Source organism: Drosophila subobscura, chromosome O (genome assembly GCF_008121235.1).
Source record: "Drosophila subobscura isolate 14011-0131.10 chromosome O, UCBerk_Dsub_1.0, whole genome shotgun sequence".
NCBI lineage: Eukaryota > Metazoa > Arthropoda > Insecta > Diptera > Drosophilidae > Drosophila > Drosophila subobscura.
In genome coordinates, this window is record NC_048533.1 from 461,098 (window position 1) to 476,257 (window position 15,160).

The 15,160-nt window shown below is 41.2% G+C and overlaps 1 protein-coding gene and 1 long non-coding RNA gene across 2 annotated transcripts in view; both read left to right on the forward strand.

The window, feature by feature from the left end:
• The first annotated feature begins 2,709 nt into the window (after positions 1–2,709).
• LOC117896928 lies at positions 2,710–3,650 on the forward strand. Its single transcript, XR_004649057.1, has 2 exons — positions 2,710–2,787; positions 3,339–3,650. It is a non-coding gene; the product is annotated as an uncharacterized LOC117896928 (long non-coding RNA).
• A 3,610-nt stretch (positions 3,651–7,260) lies between these two features.
• LOC117897651 (cardioacceleratory peptide receptor) overlaps positions 7,261–15,160 on the forward strand; it is a 60,879-nt gene continuing 52,979 nt past the window's right edge. The window contains exon 1 of the mRNA XM_034806628.1: positions 7,261–7,754. The gene's annotated coding sequence lies outside the window, so the exon portion shown is untranslated. The remainder of the gene's footprint in view (positions 7,755–15,160) is intronic.

Genomic DNA, 15,160 nt, shown 5'->3' on the forward strand with positions numbered 1-15,160 from the left:
CCAAGCACCTCGCAGAAGTGGAGGCGCTCGTCAACGCGGCCGTTCGAGCCGTGCAGTCGTGGCTTACGGTCGCCGGATTGGACCTGGCAGCGCAGAAGACCGAGGCGGTGCTCTTATCGAGCCGGCAAGTTGTCGAAACTGCATGTGTGCAGGTTACGCTCGAAGAGGGCAATCAAGTACCTGGGGGTGCTCATTGACACTCGCCTCTCCTTTGAGGAGCACTTGGAGTATGTGCCCTAAGGATCGCGTGCTCGTTCCGGACTGTGTCGAACGAAGCAGCGCTGGTCATCGCCGGGCAAGTCCCACTCAGGGAGCTGGTAAGGGAGAGACAAGAGATCCACACCGCCGTGCAGGGCGGAAGCGAGGCGACAAGAGCCGAGCTGAAGGCTACCGCAAGGAGGAACAGCATTAGCAGATGGCAGACACAGTGGGACAGTTCACCTAAAGGGCGATGGACTTATTCTCTCATACCGAAGCTGCAAGCCTGGATCGAGAGGAAGCACGGCCAGGTAGATTTTTACCTTAATCAAGCGCTTAGTGGTCATGGCTGCTTTAGCAGCTACCTCAACCGCTTCGGCCACGAGACGGAGGACTGGTGCCCAGCGTGCGGTACCGGCATAGTGGAGGACGCACAGCACATCGTCTTCGAATTCCACCGGTTTGACCACGAGCGTCACCACCTGGAGGCAGACGTAGGCGCCAGGATCTCCTCCGATACCTTGGTGCCGATTATTCTGGCCGAGCCAAGGGCATGGGAGCGGCAGCAGAGTTCGCCTCTAGCGTTATGAAAACTCTGAGAATTTTGGAGAGAATGCGTAAGCAGGTGACGGAGTAGGAGCCTTCGAGCGTGCGAAGCAATGCCTTGCGGCAGTACCGCACGCGTTGGGCGCCTACTCCCAAATACGGCCCGCACTCAAAATTGTACAAAATTATAAAGCAAGAAAAGACTAGATTGAAGGAATAAACGAAACTATACAAAAAAAAAAAAAGAGTGAGACATAAAGAGTGAAAATAAGAGAATGTGCAAAAAACAAAAAAAAAGCTGCGGGACGAGGTGGGTTTAGCCACTGCAAATTAATTTCCTCATTCTGACTATAATATTGATTCCCAGACGGTAAACTAAAACTAAAGGTGCTTGTGTCCAATTTAAAGATGCATTTATCAGATTTTTTAGAATGGAAACGTTCATTACAGCCAGAAGAAGCTCCGTTTCTAAAATTCTAAAAAAAGTTCTACCATACAACAAATTGTATGCTCCAAAACAGTTTGGTTCGAAGCGTAAATAAAAAGTGCAATTTTGTCGAGGTGTGTTATTACTTAATTTCTCAGCAGCAAAACAAAGATTATTGAACTCCAAAATGTATTCCAAATAATTAATCATTGTCCAAATTTGGCTATCAGCAGTGCACAATTTCACAAGTTTCATCTATGTTCCCATTGATTCATTATTCATGACGCAGAGTCTTCTTCCCCATCAGTTTGCTTACCTTTTGCCGCTCCACTAGTCGCGCAAGGCAATGACACAGACCAAAGACCGCAGAGCCCAGCAAGAGCAGAACAGAGTAGGGCGAAGCATAACAGAGTAAAGCAGCGCAGAGAAAAACAGCGCAGACAAATATGCGGTTCAATGTTTGCGGCTGCCAACAGCCGGAAATATTTGTGTGATTTGATATCAAATCAAAATGCAAATGAGACGCTGTTTTCACTTCTGCAGCCTGATTGCGACTGTTCGTTCTCCGCTGGCAAGTGGTACATTCGCTTCTTGGCAGGGCATTACAAATTATTAAAAATATTTATACGATTATTTACCTTTGAACCGCCTTCGGTGGCTACGTGTGCAGATATATCCGTCCCGGGATTCGAAGCGAAGGATTCGACAGCTGAGCCCGCGTGACACGCATCCTTAAGTACCCAAACTTGCTGGCATGACAGCTTTAAGGCCAGCAGCCTCAAGTCTACGAGTCTGGACTGCCAAAAATAAACCGCTTGGCCTCAGGTTACAGACACTTAAGATGTATTCGTTTAATATAACTGAAAAAAAAGAGGGAAAAGGGAAGAAAAAATTATAAAAAAGGAGCGCCTCAATAAGGTGTTGGCGTCCAACTGTCGCCGGGGAGTGTTCCTTGAAACAAAAGACCCCAAGAATGCAACAATCTGCAACCCGTTCCGAAACCATTTCTCTTGCCTTGATGGCCCCATTATACAAATCGCGTATACGACTTGTGTGGGCGTTATCAACTGCCACATGCAGATAATTTTACTGACAATCAGTTGCATTCGTCGGGCCACAAACAAAGTTATTATATGTGCCACACAGAGATGAGATCTAGTGGGCATAATATTAATTTGAGGTAACGCTTTCCGCCCTTGCCTGGTTTCATTCATACATATTTAAATGGTCTCTCTCTCGACTCTGCAGCTCATTTCCTATGCGAGTGAGGGTTTTGTATGTGTGTGTGTTTGTCATGTGCTTGTGTATGTCTGTTTGTATGTAGCTTTGGCATAAATATAAATGAGCTATTGTGACACCCAGCGCCGCAACACAAAGCGCAGGCGTCACAAGCTATATATAAATACTCACATATAATTACACAATTCAAATTCAAAACAAAACGGCCACACTAAAACAGCCGGGCGCAGAACGCGTTAGGGCTAAACTCAAAAATCCCGAATGCCAACAGCTGATCGCCGGCAATATAAGGAGGATCGCCGGACCGAATCGTGGCAGGCCACATTGGATAGTCTGGGACTAACCTCCCTACTTTTCTAAGCGGTGCTTACGACGAGGTAGTATTCTACTCGGCCGAGCGGCCTGCTATACATACCCACCCTCAGAGCGTGCTCAACCTCAGAATCCTTCACCCCGAGTGTGCTCCAACCTCGGAATCCTTGCCAGAGTTGGCTCCAACCTCGGAATCTTCTATAGAGCGGGCTCCACCTCTGTGCTACCCAGAGTGCGGAATCCTCGCCAGAGTGGGCTCCAATCTCGGACTCTTCTCCAAAGTGGGATCCACCTCTGCGCCAGGCTTTCCGAGCGTGCCTATCCCTCGGAATCCTCGCCAGAGTGGGCTCCACCTCTACACCCGCCTCACCGAGCGTGCTTATCCCTCGGAATCCTCACCAGAGCGGGCTCCACCTCTGCGCCAACCTTTCCGAGTGTGCTCAACCTCCACAACCTCCGCAGCCGCCCACGGCAGGCCCACCGCACACAGCCACGTGCGTTCGAGCATCCAACCGAAGGAAGACATCCGCACGGCCCCACCGACGGCACCCCACAATACTTCTTTCACCGCCTAATCCTAGCCTATTTCTTGATCTTACGGAAACCTCTCTTTCAGCTACCACATCCAGAAACCAAGAAATTTCTGTGAACCCGGCGCGGCGAGCATACCCCGGCCGAAGCCGCGTCACACCATGAAACACCGACGACATACAGTGAATTTTTCCTGGCAGTGCAATGCACTGGTTCAAATTCTAGTCTGGTCCTGATCGTTTCCTGTTCTGGTCCATGCCTACAGTTGACCACAAGCCCCATGCTCGCAGTGTTCATCCATAACAAGAATTTTCCTACATACTTTTCCCCATTATCTATATATGTACATACATAATGCGCCATACATAGAAAAAGTTAAAGTGAACTCAGAATGTTATTTCATTTGTTTCAATTCCATGAAAAGCCATTGCTAAGCGTATTTGAATTCCGCAAACCACAAAACGAGCTGAAGGAGGATGACGTACATACATGTGTAGGAGTATATGCCAGTACTTTCTTTTATTCATATTCATCTTTATTAATGTATTTCACTAGAAATGATTTTGATTTCTGCTGTTTTGTGTGAGCAAAGATTTTTTGAATGAACCCCTAGATTTGCTTTACTGGATGAATGACCAAAACGTGCAACATTTAAACGGAATATTTATCATTAACATTATATGGAACGATAAATTTGGATACCGCTTGGGTATTAGACAGGCTTAAGATGGCGTACTTTCGTAGAAATTTATCACCCACGGGTAGTTTAGCCAGCGAGGGAAATAAATTCAAAACATTTGTGCTCACTTGTCGTCTTGTCAACAAATATTGTCAAGTGCTTTATTTTATTGTAATTGCAGGCCAACAGAAAGCGGTAGGCAGGCAGTCGTCGCTCTACGCTCAGCTGTCCACCCCGACATTCGTCACTTGAACAATTTTAGTTTTCTATTTTTAAGTGGGATGAGTGCATAGAAATTTCTTTGTATGCTTATTTACGAACTATATTTCCTAGAAATGTATTTTATTTACATTTTTATACCCGGTACTCGAAGAGTAAATAGGGTATAATGTATTTGTGCACAAAGTATGTAACGCACAGAAGGAACCCTTTCCGACCCCATAAAGTACATATGTATATATGTACATATATTCTTGATCAGAATCAATAGCCGAGTCGATAGAGCCATGTCTGTCTGTCCGTCCGTCTTGTTGCGCGCCTGGATATAAAAGACTATAAAAGCTAGAGCCAACAAATATTGTATCCAGAAGGCTGTATGCTCACACGCCCCCTTCCACCCTCGCAAATCACGAAAATCTGCTGTTTTCACTATTTTGAAGATAAAAGAAAACTAAAAACGCCATTCGGGGTGCTAAAAGAGCATGTTGGCGTGAGAAGTGTAAAAAGTAAAATTATAAATTTGAAAAAACCGCTAAGATACAGATGTACGAATGAGTACCGGGTATAAAAGTTGTGACGCGTTAGAACCGTCTCACACGTCCTTTCTCGTTCATATAATTGTAGCGCCTATGTATTTGCTTAATTTACGAGCAATTTAATGTTGTTTACAAAAAATTTAAAGCATTCATCGTTGACGCACGGACATGACGAGCGACATCCCGTTGACATCGCCCAGAAGAATTGTCACTGTTCTCTACATCGCTCTCGCCCCGTGTGCTTTTTGAACAAATGTTCACAATAAATAAGCGGTAAAGCGACGTAAATTGCCTACAGATATTATTCAAATAAATTTGTTATTTGCTTTGCGATGATGCCAAAGTCGTTCTGCTCTGACTCCAACTCAAAAGTGCAGCTGCCGTTGCTTGTTATACCCGGTACTCGAAGAGTAAAGAGGAGGAACCCGGTACTTAGTCAGTATATTCATATGTATTTATGTATGCATGTACAAAACATCAATTACATAATTTCTCTGACTAACACTCCCTTTTAGCTCGCCCCCTCCCCCTGAGCCAGGCAGTGTGTGCGACCAAAAATAAACAAAGCCTGTGTAAGGGGTGGGGATATTAATTTCGAATTTCTGGCAATGATAATGATCCGATCTGATCCTAATTCAAGGATCTGATAGATATGGCATTCTCTACGGAACTGCGTATTTAGTTTGCCTAAATCTTTAAAATTGTGGATGTAGCTGATTATCGCCCTTTTGTGATAACGAAAGAGGGCGGGGAAAAATTAAAAAAAACGCTTGTAACAGTGTGATATCACAGTGTCGATGTATATTTTGGTTGCTGTAGCTTTTACATATAAATACATACATATACATACATATACATATGTATGCATGCAAATACATACATATGTATGTACCTACATACATGTGTATTTACTGACCGAGTATCGAGTATAACAGTTTTGACGAGTTTTTGAACGTTCCTCCTCGTTCTTATTTTGTTTTGGCTTTTCAATAAACAATTGCGTCGTCTCGACACTCTTTTTATCATGCATTCGGAACGGAGCATTTCTTTATGTTATTAGCATGGTTTTTGTGAGTTATAAAAGAGAATTGAGTGGAGTTCGTCTTTTGTTTTAAAGCGGCGCAGAAAACTGAATAGTAAAATCAATTCGTATGTGGGTCGTTCATACATACATATGTATGTACATACATACATACATACATACATATGTGGGTCAGTGAAAAAAAATTTGTTTTTTCCATTACTAGGCTGTTTAATTAAAGTCATAAATTTAGAAGGGGAACACGAAACAGTCGTGTGCAATGAGCGATGTACAATGCCGGTTCCATTTACATAAGTGTAAATAAATATGTCAGAAATAAAAACGCTGTTTGCTTATCTTGAGCTTATCCACTTAAACCTCTTTCTGGATGTTTCTTCGATAAAATCGTTGCATATAAACACAATCAATGATAAAATTCCTCCTCCCTCCCTGACCTTATCACCTTTGCTATCATTCCTTTGATAAGAAAGCTTCCTCATTCACCAAATGTTGCGCTGCAGTAAGCTCACCTTCAAACGATATCAACATGTGGCTGGGCAAACATACTGCCAGCCACGGAGGTTGCCAGCCAACGGTGGGAAACTATAATTAACTGACCGACACTCACGACAAATACATATTAGCTCAACACTTAAAGCACTCCGGCTCCACTTCCGCGTGGCTGGTCTAGTACATGAAGAAACTATACACGGTGATCTCGTCTATGATGAAACTTTACAAGGTGGTCTCGTCGGCAAAAATTAGTGCGAGTAAAAGGGTCGTGCGTGGTAAGTGTGAATTAAACGACAGTAGAGTGTAATAATTAGCCCTTAGAAGCAGCGGTAGCAACAACCACAGCATCATGTTGACACCCTGTTGACACATGAAGAACGAGTTCGGCAACATAAACAAAAAACAGCTGTTTCTGGGGGCAAGTCGAGTCGGCTTTTTGGAGGAGGCGGCTGGAGCTTTTTGAAGTGAAATCAAGCAACATGCTGCCGCTGTTGCCTGCTCGTGCGTCGTCGTCGTCGTGGCCATCTTCGGCGGCAGCAACACCATCAGCAACAGCAGCAGCAGTCCAAACAGGAAAATCCGTATGACGATGCCACACATATATTCAGTTCAATCCGAAATTTTGTTTGAACCAGACGCTAAATATGTGCGCTCCGCTTTCCCCCGAAAAAATGTGAGATGGCAAGTGCGTAAAAATTGTTAAAAGCCAAAAATAGAACAATAATACACCATCAAAAATATTAAATTCACTAAAATTTAAACGTAAAAAGGATACGAAAGTTCCTAGAGAGAATCAACTGCGAAGAAGTTGTGTCAATAATCTAACAATCAATTAACGAGCTCTCTGACCATCGCGTGTGCATTTTTAAGTTACTTACAAGACAAGAAAGTTGTCAAGCGTGGCAGCAGTGGCAGTTACAGTGCCTGCTGTTGCACCTCTAGCTCATCTCGAAGCCAAGTGAAATTAGTTCGTGCCAAAATTTGCAAATCGCAGTGTGTATTTCCCAAGCCATTTTGGCTATCAGAAGGCACTTGCTCAACAAAAATTGTTAAAAGCCAAAAATAGAACAATAATACACCATCAAAAATATTAAATTCTCTAAAATTTAAACGTAAAAAAGATACGAAAGTACCTAGAAAGAATCAACTGCGAAGAAGTTATGTGTCAATAAGGCTAACAATCAATTAACGAGCCGTCTGACCATCGCGTGTGCATTTTTAAGTTACTTACAAGACAAGAAAGTTGTCGTGCGTTGCAGCAGTGGCAGTTACAGTGCCTGCTGTTGCACCTCTAGCTCATCTCGAAGCCAAGTGAAATTAGTTCGTGCCAAAATTTGCAAATCGCAGTGTGTATTTCCCAAGCCATTTTGGCTATCAGAAGGCACTTGCTCAACACAATTTTAAAAACCAAAGTCAATTTCGAATTTAAATACGAACAGTTATTTCCATCCCTGTAACTGTACCACAAAGTGCATCTTGTTCCATTGGAATTGGAGCTTGCAATTGCAATTCATGCCGCTGCAAGCTGTTTGAGTGAGTATTGTGTTGTGACTGCGCAATTACCAAGCCCCATGCGTTGATTATGCCATATCCATATGTCTCCCTCTTAGCGCTTAAGTATCCATTCAATTTATATATTTGTTCGCATTTAAGTAATTGACAGTGATTAATCTTAATATTTTAATGCAAAATCATGCTGGCTGGCACAACGAGTACTAGCAGCAGCAGCTTTTAAATTAATTTACTCATGTTGTATGGATATTGGACTTAATTGATAATTGAATTTTGCTATACTTGACCAGAAATAATCCTACATTACAAATGGATGGAAAGACGTTTGGGATTTCATTAGGGTTCCAAATGAATGACAGAACATGGTTATTTTTAATTAAATGCATTTCAATAGAATATTCTCCTTGTAAATTTGTACGTTAAAATGTAAATAAAATATTTGACACTAATGTTAGACATTTGCTTAACTGGAAATGTTAGACACATGACATGCCGCGCTTAGATTTTATTTAGACATGGCAAATATCAAGGCAACTTTTCAAATCAACTTTATTTTAGTAGAATATATTTACACTTTAAAATTAATTTTGAACACTAAGGCTCATTATGATGTTCTGCAAACAGTGGCCAGAAAATAACAAATAATAGCCAGAATAAACGAGGGTGATACAAAATGATACCAATTTATTATCTGACTGCTTACAAGTGTACATGAATAGGTACATATTTGTTTAATTTGATTTTTCAAAGAGAAATGCAACAAGCTCCCAGAATATTTCAACCAGATGTATCGAAAAGTATTGAGTTTAAATAAAGTTAATAAGCATTTTGTTTTTGTTCAATCTTTACAGTTTCGGTTACAGCTTCAGCCCAACATTTTTAGTGTGTTTTGTTTAAACTTCTTTGTTTCATCCACCTTTTAATTTCCTCCACCACTTGTAAGGCTTCAAGTTACATAGCCCTTTTCTTTAAGGGTAATTTCACTTAGCTTGGCTTGACTTCTTGACTTTTGTCAGGCAGTTCTCAAGGATAGACTCGTAGCCCCAAAAGGAAGCAAATTTCTGAATCCAAAATAAGCAACCTAGCAGAACAGGCTTCCATAGTGGCTGTCAATAAATAAGAAAATTGCAGACAGACCTTAGCCTTAGCCTTAGCAGAATACTTTCTGTAAAAGACACCACCCACCAACCCAACCACGCCTCTACTTTAGCTGCTTCATTTGTTGTTTTGGAGTGAGTTGGGGAAGTTGCCGCAAAAGCAAAAAGGAATCCAAGCACAAAGCACACACAGAAATTCAAGTAAATAGCAAAACTTTCCAAGCCCCCCCCCACCAGGAAAAAAATGCGTGCATTGAATGTCAGTCAAGAGTCAGTTGTGAATACACATAATCACAAACACTTCCATAGAGAACCCTAAACGACCACATGGAAAAATTTATCCCCGCCTCAAAGTCAATCTCCACGAATGTATCTTACGGATATGCGGGTCAGCGTGGTGCGAGGTGATTGTGATTGATCTGCGTTTAATGCCACTTTTTTCTTAGACGGATGTGTTAAAATGGTCGGCCCTGAGCGATGATGTGGCACATATCTCTGAGCCAGAGGATGGGTTCTACACATGCTCGACTTATTTATGAAGTTGTTAGTTTGGCCGCTGACATGCAATACGAGTGTGAACACTACAGCATAACCATTGCCAGCTTGAATATTCGCAAGAATATTATTATTTCCATATTTTTCCTTTGAGCGTTTGCAAATCACATTTGTAGCTATGATTTAGACAGCGCCTCGCAGTTGCCTGGATGATTTAAATTTCCAGTTGCTGGCATTTTTGATGTATTGATTATGTTATTTCCTCAGCATTTGAAATGCTTTCGCCGCATGTGGCTTTAACTGCCACATCTCATACGAAAGTAGTTTCTGGCATGGTCGGTCGTGAGGGGATTTTTTGTACCCGGTACTCGAAGAGTTAATAGGGTATATTTTATATTGTCGTCAGATATGGAAAAATTAAAAGTCATGTCTATCTGTCCGTTCGTCTGTCGGGCTTTTCGTCCGTCTTTATGTGCACCTTGATATCAGATACAATGAAAGCTACAGTAAGAAATGTTGCATCAAGATTGCTGTGATATCACACTGTTACAAGTGTATTTCAAAATTACGCCCCAAAATTCAATACCAAAAAAGAGCGAAAATCAGCTCAAATTTGAATATAGAAATATACTAACCTTGCCATCAGATCCCAGAATTAGGATCACATCGGATCAATAATGCTTATCCAATCGGATCCAAATTCGATGTTCTGATAAATATGGTCATTCCCTACGGAATCGCTTTTTTAGTTTTCTCTAATCTTTAAAATTGTAGATACAGCAGATTTTCGCCCTTTGTGGGGGCGGAAGAACACGGGGCTAAATTTTGAAATGCACTTGTCTCAGTGTGATATCATAGCAGTCCGAAGGCAAAATTTGGTGGCTCTAGCTCTTTTAGATTCTGAGAGCTAGTCGACAAACAAGACGGACAGACGGGCGGACGGACAAACGGACAGACAGACTTGGCTATATAGACTTAGCTATTGATGCTGAACAAGAATATATGTATATACTTTATGGGGTCGGAAACGTTTCCTATTGTGCGTTACATACATCCATTCTTATGCACAAATACAAAATACCCTATTTACTCTTCGAGTACCGGGTATAAAAAGAGCCACAGAGACATTCCATCAGTCCGTCGATATATCAGGTTTTTCTTCTTTCTCCCTAGTTATTGCCTGCAGCTTCCGCCGTTCCGTTTCTCATCTCTAGCTGAATGGGCCGCCGATTTGTTTCCAAATGTGCCTAATTGAATCCTCGACTTGGCTTTCTTTTCCACGAACTTCCACTTGGGACCTGGAAGGTGTATAAATGTATCTAATTAATTTATTCAAGTTAAATCGTTTAAGAAATTGGGTCACATTGCGCACAGGACTCGAAGTTGAGTGTGTCTCGGCTTGAAAGGCAAATGATTTATAATTATTTTAAAGCGTCGTTCCCATTCAGAGATTTTAATGTGCAATTGAGCACGCTGGTTGTTTCAGAAAAACTAGGCAAAAATGTACATCAACTTTTTTTTGTGGACAACTGTAACAAAGGAAAAGTTGTTGCCTTTATTGCTAAATGCTCTGGGTTAATATAGGTAAATTCCTCGCACAAAAAGAGACACCAATTAGTATTTAGTTAGAAAAAAAGTCCTCATGGTAAACAACCAAATTGAAATTTAAAGCATATTAAGAATACAACATATTACAAATTTAATACAATAAAATCTAAACATATATGTATGTACGTACATATGTATATTCACTTGCAATTTTTGGTTGCTTTCAATTTGTTTGCTTTCCTCAAGGAACCAAACCTACTTTTTCTGATGGATATTGGGCATTTAAATTGTTTAATATATTATGGTTTTTTTTCTATGGTAAAATTATTTTTTTTACGAATTTTGAAAGTCTGTTATTTTTTTATAACGGGTTTTCAGAGGTAGCGGCTTTTTTATACCCGGTACTCGAAGAGTAAATTTCGCATTTGTGCGAATAACGGTTGTAAGTAACGCACAGAAGGAAAAGTTTCCGACCCCATAAAGTATATATATTCTTGATCAGCATCAATAGCCGAGTCGATTGAGCCATGTCTGTCTGTCCGTCCGTCCGTCTGTCCGTCTGTCCGTCTTGTTTGTCGGCTAGTTCTCAGAGACTATAAGAGCTAGAGCCACCAAATTTAGGCACCAGACTGCTGTATGCTCACACTGAAACCAGTGTAATTCAAAAAACGCCATTCCGTTGGGAATGACCATATCTATCAGATCGGCAAATTCGGATCCGATTGGATCATTATTATAGCCACAATGAAGAAATTAATTTTCAGTGGCCAAACCCACCCCGTCCCGCAGCTTATCACAGCGCACTCTGCTTCGCGCAGTTTATGGCCTCTTCCCCTGACACGTCTCTGCCGCTGCCTCTGCCCTGACTCTGCCCTGACTCTGCAAAGTGTGTCTCTAGGGGAGGGTGCCGAGCTAAAGGAGCGTGTTGGCGTGAGTAGTGTTGTTGATGTAGATGACAGATGAAGAAAAAATGTAAAATTTCACAAATAACCGCTAAGGTGGAGATGTAGTACTGAGTGCCGGGTATAAAAGTTGTGACGCGTAAGAAGCGTCTCACACGTCCCTTCTCGTTTCAAATAACTAAAGTATCTTAGATCTGGGTGTAAAGAACTTGGCTTACCTAAAAAGCTGAATGATGCAGCTTAAAATTGAATCAAAACTCTTTTTGGTTTCGGCTTACTGTCTGGGAGGTATTAAGCTTTGAAATGAAAATTTGTTGATTTTTTACGAAGTTTTGACTATAAAAACTCGGGAACATTCGAAAACAAATGATATATTGTGTTCTCTATTTGTTTATTGACAGGTATTGTACATCATGTACTGTTCATCCAAATTTAAGGAGAGGCGCCTGAGCTAAAACTGGTTAACCATCCCTAAAAAAAATTAAAAAATCCAAAAAACGATTTGGAGGGTTGCGCGCCCAACTGCCCGAGTATTTCAGAATTCAAGAAATACTGAACAAAAAAAAAATTAAATTTATAAAAAACCTAAAATATGTTGGTATATAATGAAAAAATACGGGTTTTATTAGGCTTTTAGGACTGATTGAGCATTTTTAGCTCAACCGTCTCTCCTCTGAAAAAATCTTTAAGAAAGTACCAGATTTTAAACATACTTAAAAAAAGGCTGCCATAGAAACAAAAAATTGTCATCAGACCATTTCCTTGAGGAAAAATCCTGTCGGGTAGTGTTATTTGTCAATTCCAAGTGTATTTTTCTTCTTGCCTCTTGGGAATTGTGTGAAAACTGGAAGGAAAAAGTACAAAGAAAAGCCACCAGGCAAAATGCCTTGAAAAACGTTTACCGAAAGAAAAGTTTCCAACACACTGAAAGAGACCGCAAATGTGTGGCTGCTTCTGTGCCAGCTGTCAATGATTTGTGTCAACAATTTCGGCCGCCGAATGTCTCATTAAACGCACAAAATATCGTTTTTACCTTAATAGGCTGACTGTCTGAGAGTTTGTCTGTCTGTACCGTCTCCCCAGCCTATCTCTGTCTGACCTGTCTGCTACAGGGATTCGTTTTTTTCGTATTTTATTTTATTTTAATGATGTGTTGGCTGCGCCTCGGTGGCCACATCCTCCTCAGCCTCAGCCGAAAGGCTTTAATATAACAATTTACTTTTAATTTATGCTCCGTTACCACTCTCGGTGCTTAATTATCGAGGTTGGGGAGAGAGGCCTGGGGAAAGAGGCTCTCGCGGAGGTAATTTTATTGGGCATGCAATTATGGCTGAATCTAAATCGTTGCGCCTGACATTTTAATAAATTTGCAGCGCTATTATTTCACCATTTATAGTATTAATAATATTAAGCCTGGGTGGATGTGCAATTTTTTTTAAATTAAATTTTCAAGGTGTGAAAATGAAAACGATGCGAGAAGGGACACTTTGGAGACACTTCAGTCCCGTCACAACTTTTATACTCAGTAAGTATACATACATATATGAATGTTAATGCTTACATTTGAGCATATGTATGTACATTCATATGTACCTATGTATGTAATCTTAGTGTGATGCACACACATATGTGCGTGCTGGACGGGGTGGGGGTAGCCACTGGAAATAAATTTCTTCATTTAGTTATGACCCAATCTAATCCCATTTCGGTGATCTGATAGATATGGTCATTCCCCACGGAATTTAAATTTCTCTGTGCTTTCTCTTATCTTCAAAATGTTCTATACAGCAGATTTTCGCCCTTGTGGTGGCGGAAGGGGGCGGGGCTAAAATTTATATTCGCTGATATCCAGGTGCTCATCAAGACGGACGGACAGACAGACAAGGCTATAACGACTCGGCTATTGATACTGATCAAGAATATATACATATACTTTATGGGGTCGGAAACGTTTCCGTCTGTGCGTTATATACATCCACTTTCCACCACAAATGCAAAATACCCTATTTACTCTTTGAGTACCCGGCTTAGTGGTACCGGGTATAATCACAATTAAGGGGGAGGCCAGCCGCACATTAGTCATAAGCTACGTGTGCCGCCCTCTCATTGGTCTCTCGCATTGCATGTGGGTTTTCCCTCTCTCTTCCCCTCTCTCACTGTTTATCTAGTTTTGTGGGATGTAAAACTTTTTGCTTCTATTTTTGTTATACGCCGCACATCGCTGCGTACGTAGTGGCAGATAAAAATCAATCCTTTTTTAGTATGAAACACAGACAGACAGACAATATTCGGAAATTAAATATGTGAAAAACAGAATGGATGTTTATAGGATAAATATTGCCTTAGATAAGCTAAAGATTTCTCACATATTTCATTAGCTTAATCCTGCCACACGTTTCGACCACTGTCCGACTATTGCCCGCATTCACCCAACAGCCACACATTCAAGTTTAAACAGCAGATAAGACTCAGCGCCAGCCAAGTCAAGACTACAGGGCGCAGCGCTTATATCTTCGGCACCTTATCGGTGTTGGAAACTGTCTAAGTAGGCGGTCCCTCGGATATGCCAAAAAAACGGGGAAAAAGAGAGAAAAGCGATAAGGGGCAACACATACATATAAACAGGTTGGATAAATGACATCAATAGAGACGCTTTTTAACCGTGACACAACTTTTATACCCGGTACTCAGTAGGACATCTGGACCTTAGTGGTTTTTTTCAAATTTTACCTTTTTTTTACATATGTATGTATGTAGTGCAAGCAGAGTGTGGAATGAGAGAATGTGCAAAAAAAAATTGTGGACGCGGCAGATTTTCGCACTTTGCGGGGGCGGAAGGGGGCGTGGCGAAATTTTGAAATACACTTGTAACAGTGTGCGCACACAGTCATCTGGATTTGGTGGCTCTAGCTCTTATAGTCTCTAAGAACTAGCCGACAAACAAGACGGACAGACAGACATTGCAATATCGACTCGGCTATTAATGCTGATCAAGAATATATCTACTTTATGGGGTCAGAAATGTTTCCTTCTGTGCGTTAACTACATCCAATTTTGTGCACAAATTCAATATACCCTAATTATTCTTCGAGTACCCGGTATAATGAAAAGCGTGGCAGGTAGGAATGTCCGAGCAGTTTCCACTCTTTTGCTTATATGTACATACATATGTAAATATATTTTCCAGGCTCGTTATTGTGCTGCATGCTGCAAGCTAATCGAAAACATTCATATGAGCTGATGAATCTGACAGGCTCACTGTTTTTGTTAACGTGGGCGTTTGGTTTTAGGTTTCCATCTAAAAAGTAAGAGCAAACTCTAGATAAGGCAGCAAAGTCAAGTGTTTTCCAATTCGTGTAACAAAAAATTAGACACATGATGAGAT